This window comes from Sciurus vulgaris, assembly GCF_902686455.1.
Source record: "Sciurus vulgaris genome assembly, chromosome: 8".
Taxonomy (NCBI): domain Eukaryota; kingdom Metazoa; phylum Chordata; class Mammalia; order Rodentia; family Sciuridae; genus Sciurus; species Sciurus vulgaris.
In genome coordinates this window covers 52,586,431-52,592,430 of record NC_136468.1, presented here as the reverse complement: position 1 = coordinate 52,592,430, position 6,000 = coordinate 52,586,431, and positions in this window count along the sequence as shown.

Genomic DNA, 6,000 nt, shown 5'->3' with positions numbered 1-6,000 from the left:
TCAGCCTTGATAAGGCCTCACTTTCCTCCCCGTCCCCTGCTTGCAGGGGATAATTTCTAGTGTTTGTGTTTCCAAGCCTGGTGCTTTGGCATCCTAGCCCTGTGGCATCTCTTTCATTGTTCTGTGGCATATGGTCTTTCCCCCTCTTTAGTACATGTTTTCTGAAACTTTAGTTTCTTCCAAAAGCTCCATTAGGACCTTGTAAATAAGATAGTACTGTCAGCACAGATGTTTAACTATCCTGGGCAATCCATTTTAAAGAGAGAGGAAAGATCACAAATACTCTTGAAGATAGGAGATTTTAAATTACAAGAGGTTGATTCGGTATGGGGGGCTGCACACAGTCTATCAGGCATGGGGGGATTCAGAACTCTCTTCCAGGCTTACACACACTGATCGCTTGCATCTATTCAGCATCTATTCATCACTTCTGCCAGTTAGAGCTCCCCTAGCTCATTCTCAGTGATGTGTATTTGGTGACTGATTTCATCTCACTCGGGTTGTTGACCTAGGCAATCCGATAGGGAACTGGTTGGTTCAAGTTAGCACATAATTCAGTTCAAGAGATTGTACCCATACTTCTAGACAGAAAGAAAGCATATAAGAATTTTAAGGTATGTGTTTTGGCAGGTGCTTCTGGCAAAAATGCTTTCTTTACTGCTGGGCACAAATAGAGAGATATAACCTCTATGGCCATCTTGTAACCATGAGGACACAGGGGTCTTAAAAACAGAGCCAACACTATTAATTTCTATTACAATTTCTTTTTCCATCTTGAGATTCTCAGAATTCTTGGCAGAACCAAGAAATAGAAAGAAACTAGGTACTGGTCATGGGTATTTGACTAGCCTCAATCTCCAACTCATCTACATTAATTCCCAAATATACTGTTATGTGAATGTCAAAGGGCAAAATTACAATAATTTAGTTTAACAATATTAATTGTCTTTATTCTTGATTCTAGAATTGTGCAACACTTCATCATATAGAGTGTTTTAATGAGCTGAGCAGAGGAGGCAATAAGATAAAAATGGACAGGAGCTGAGAGTTCAGAAAGTGAATATCCAAAAATATGTCATTAGTATTGTGGCAAATACTAGGAAAGAAGCCAACAAGGCCTAGTGAGAAAATAAAGGGACAAAGTTGCTTTAAAAGGGGCAGTCTGACCAGGCTCTTTGACAAGGTATTTAAGCTGAGGTCTGAAGGATAAAAAGGAGCCTGTCATTCAAATAGGGGAGGAAATTGGAGTGGGGAAGCATTTCAGATACAAAGATCTATAAATACAAAGACCCCAAGGTAGAGAAGAGTACAAGTGGGAGATACATAAGACAAAGCTGGAGAGGTGGGCAAGGGCCAAACATTCAGAGCCTTGAGGAGTGGTCAGGAATTTGGTTTTATTTAGAGTGCAATGGGAAGTTTTTGGGACACCAAAGAGGAACATGTTATGGACTAATATGGGGTTTTAAACAGTCACTTTGGTTTCTCTGAAAATGATGTAAGGAGGTAGAAGAGCAGAGGCAGGGAGGCCAGTTGGGAGGATATTGCAGTAGTTCAGGTGAGAGAGAATGATGCCTCCATCAATAAAAAGTAGTGGCAGTGGAGACAGTGAAAGGTTCGAGAGATATTTTGAAGCTAGGCTAGACACAGTTTGCTGATGGAGTTAATATGGTTCAATATGGTGAATAAAAAGATACCTAGATTTTTGGCTACAGCAAAAAGAGATGCTATTTTTTTCCTCCCTCCGCCCTTCCTTTCTTTTTCTTCTTTCCCTCTTTCTGTGAAATTTTGCACTGGGCCCCAATAGACCAAACTTGGAAGTTCTCATGCTAAAGTTCCACACCATTATCTGAGAGAGAGAGAGAGAGAGAGAGAGAGAGAGAGAGAGAGAGAGAGAGAGAGAGAGAGAGAGAGAGAGAGAGAGAGATCCTCAAATAGGGCAGTTTTCTCTCTGCTTTAACTTTACACAGTTAAAATGACTGGTCCAATTTTTGAATTCCATTTCTGCTTTCTTCAGCCTACAATGCCAACCTCCTTTAACAGTTGGGACTTACTGGCAATGATATGGAATCCAAAGCTATAGGGATAATTGAGAGCACCTAGGGAGAGGATGGGTGAACAGAAGAGGCCCAAGGATAACCAGCATTTAGAGGTTGTATAGAACCAAAGGATTAGAAAGGAGGTTGAGAATGAGAAGCCAACTGGGTAGGTGGAACATTGAAGTGCAGCATCATGGTAGTCAAAGCGAGTAGCCACTTGCATCATATGCACTGAGAAAGCACTGCAAGATGAGGTTATATATGTAAAAAAAAACATCAGGTTTATGAAAAATGCTCAACATCACCAGTCATCAGGGAAATGCAAATTAAAAACCACAATGAGATATCACCTCAAATCTGTTAGAATAACTATTATCAAAAAGACAAAAGATAACAAGTATTAGCAGGGATGTGGAGAAAGGAAACAATTCTACACTGTTGGTGGGAATGCAAATGAGTACAGTCATTACAGAAAACAGTAGGGAGGGTCCTCAAGCAATTAAAAATAGAGCTATCATATCGTTCATCCGTCCTACTTCTAGATCTCTATCCAGAAAAGAAGAATCTGTGACATAAGACATAGCTGGTCATGGCAGCATCATTCACAAAAGCCAGGACATGGACTCAACCTAAATGTCTATCAACGGATGAATGAATAAAACAAATGTGGTCTCTCTACACAATTGAATACAATTCAGCCTTAAAAACGAAGGAAATCCTGTCATTTGTGACAACATGAGTGAGCCTAGAGGACATTATTCTAAGTGAAATAGCTGGGCACAGAAAGACAAATATTGTTATGATCTCAGTCATATGTGAAATCTAAAAAGGTTGAAATCACAGAAGTAGAGGGAGAATGTCCATTAGCAAGAGCTGGAGAGAGGAGGACTAGAGGAAAGTTGGATGAAGGCTACAAAATTTGAGTTAGGAGAAGTAACTACAGTTAAAAACAATGTACTATACACTTGAAAAATCAGTAATAGAGCAGATTTCAAGTGTTCTTGCCACAAAATAGGTATGTTAATAGGCACTATTTAGTTATTTTGCAATATATACATATTTCCAAACTTTTTGGATACCATAAATACACACACTGATTTTTTAATTGATAAAATACAAAACATTAAAATAATAAAAAGATGAAATAAATTTAATTAAATGTACATATAATTTTAAAGTTTATGCAGAAAAATAAATAAATGAAAACAAAGTGTAAAAAAACGAACGGGAGGTGAAGAAATTGAAGCAGAGCTACAGGCAACTCTTATGAAATGTTTTTGTTGTGAAGGGGAGGAAAGAAGTTACCAACAGAAGGAAATGTGGGGCCTATGTATTTGTTTAAAGAGGAGATGATATAGATGTTGGTTTGCTGATGAAGATGACCTTGTAGGATAGGAGACAGTGACATGTAGGAGGGACAGGGTGAAGTGAGTCAGTGAGGTCCTCTAGCAGAAGGGAGAAGACAATTCAGAACAAGGACAGAGACTGAAAACTGAGCACAAAGGCCTGTCATTCGCCCAACAGGGGTGAGAAAGGAGAAAGCACATGCAGCGATAAGAAAATGAGGAAGGTTGCAGCTGATGCTGCTTTTTTTTTTTTTTTTTTTAACTTTATTGAAGGCCCAGGATAGAATTACATAACTGTACTACCCCCAACAAGTCCAATGTCTTATATTTTTATAAACGCTGTTATAAGTAAATCAAAATATGACCTGATTTATAACATTGTGACAATTTCCAGAGCTCTAAATTCACAAAGAAAAACAAATTTCTGGGTTAGAACATGTGTGCAAATTTTAAAAATACAAGTACATTTTAATCTACCACATTTAGAATTAAATACGAGGACCAATCCTATTCTCTAATTATGATTACAGATATAATTACTGACATTTGGAATCTGCTTATAGGTAGACCAGATAATTACAATATCATGTTAGGGAGACTGAGGTTCAAACCTATCCGGAACTAAATGCTTTACAGGGATAAAAATTTCCCTCGCTGGAGAACTGCATTCTTAACCTGGGCCAGGTATTTCAAAAATATGCTGTTTGGGTCATAAGGGAGTGCCAGGAGGAGGTAGAGCGGGTAAGGAGGGAAATGTTACAGATGACTGTATGCAAACTCATCGCCACTGTAGGAGAAACAACAAAAAACCACAAACCAGTCCACAACATTATCTTTGGCCTCTAAAGCACCAGTACATTTTTTGGCTGACTGTCATCTCGGTAATTCATCTTGTTGTGTAATATGCTTCCTTAAGAAGACTCAAAGAACCCCACACAAGTTATTTCATTTGTCTTCACAGCAATCTGATGCCGAGAATAGCTAGACTCCACTTCAAGGAAATTTATCCAGACCAAGGCTGGCCAATAAAAATATAAAGCAAGCCACACATATAATTTAATTTAAAAATTTCTAATAGCTACAGATGAAATAAAAGGAAAAAAGAAACAGGCGAAATTAATTTGGATATTCTAAACTCAGTATGTCTAAACAATTACCATTTCAACATGTAGTGAGTATTAATAATTGTTCACGAAAGGTATTGGCATCTTCCGTTTGTACTGTCTTTGAAGTCTAGTGTGCATTTTACACTCCTAGCACATCTTGGTTTGTACCAGCCACATTTCAAATGCTCAGCACAACTCTAGAGTATCAAGGAAAGTCACAGAATCCAGTCTGGGCTCTATCGTAAGCAGATATAATGTGAATCAGGGTTTGTCACTGCCTTGCTCAAAATCCTCTGAAGTCTTCCTGTCAAACCTGGAGCACAGCTGACTGTTATATATGAGGCTGTATATGGTACAGCTCCTGCCTCTTGCTGATTTCACAGCCTTCCGATTTTCCCCTCCTCCAGCCCCTGCCCCAGGCCTTCTTGTTTGCTGAGTCAAGTTCATTCCTACCTGAGGGCCAAGACATTTCCTGTTCCCACCTCCAGTTCATCTTTTCATGGCTCAAACCTTGAATTAATTCAGGCTTTTGCTGATGATGTAATCTTAGAAAGGTCTATGATTAAAAATAAAATGGCTTTCCTCTTTAGCCACTCTTCAGCGATTCTCTCTGCTTTCTCAGTGTTCATTGCACCAAGTACTGAAATATCCATGCATTTTACAGTTTGTTTACCGTTTCTCTATTCCACTAGAAAGTGAGCTCCATGGAGTCAAGGGCTTTGATTTGGACACTGTTTAATGGCCAGCACTTGGAACGCTGGCTGGCACCCAGTAGGCGTGTTGAACAGATGAGTAACTAGTGTTCTTTGAGGCAGACCTTAAAGGTGCAGTATGGATCTCCTGGAGTTCCAGCCCCAGTTTGTCTGCTGACTAACTTTATTCCTTTGAAGAACTGCGTCATCTCTCTCCACCTCGGGTTCATTATCTAAAAAATGGGGGAATTTTTTTTTTTTTTTTTTTTTTTGTGGTACTGGGGATCGAACTCGGGGCCTTGTGCTTGCAAGGCAAACACTCCACCAGCTGAGCTATCTCCCCAGCCCAAAAATGGGGGAATTATCTGAAAAATGAGGGCTATTTAAAATAACTTTTATTTCATAAAAGTGATATTATTTTGAGGATTAAATGAGATGAAGTACATAAAGCACTTCATATTAAAATTACATTGTATTATATTATACTTAAATAATATAATATCTGGCCCTTCATAATATCTTGGGAAAATCTGCTATTAATGTCTATAAATAGAGATCATACCTACCCCTGTGCTTCACAGACAGCTCTGGTCAAGGTTCCTAAGGAGTCATATCCTTTTGCTCCTGAAATTTTCTTGAATTATTTCGTTAATGATTTTCCCTGTTTAGTTTTCTTGGTTCTTTTGATCTGGGATTCCCATTATTCAGATATCGAACTCCCTGGACAAGCCTTTCCTGCCTGTCAGCGTTCCCATCTCTTTCTCAGTTCCCTCGTGAGCACACAGAATACCTCAGTTCTTCTCCTGGGCTCTGTGGGCTT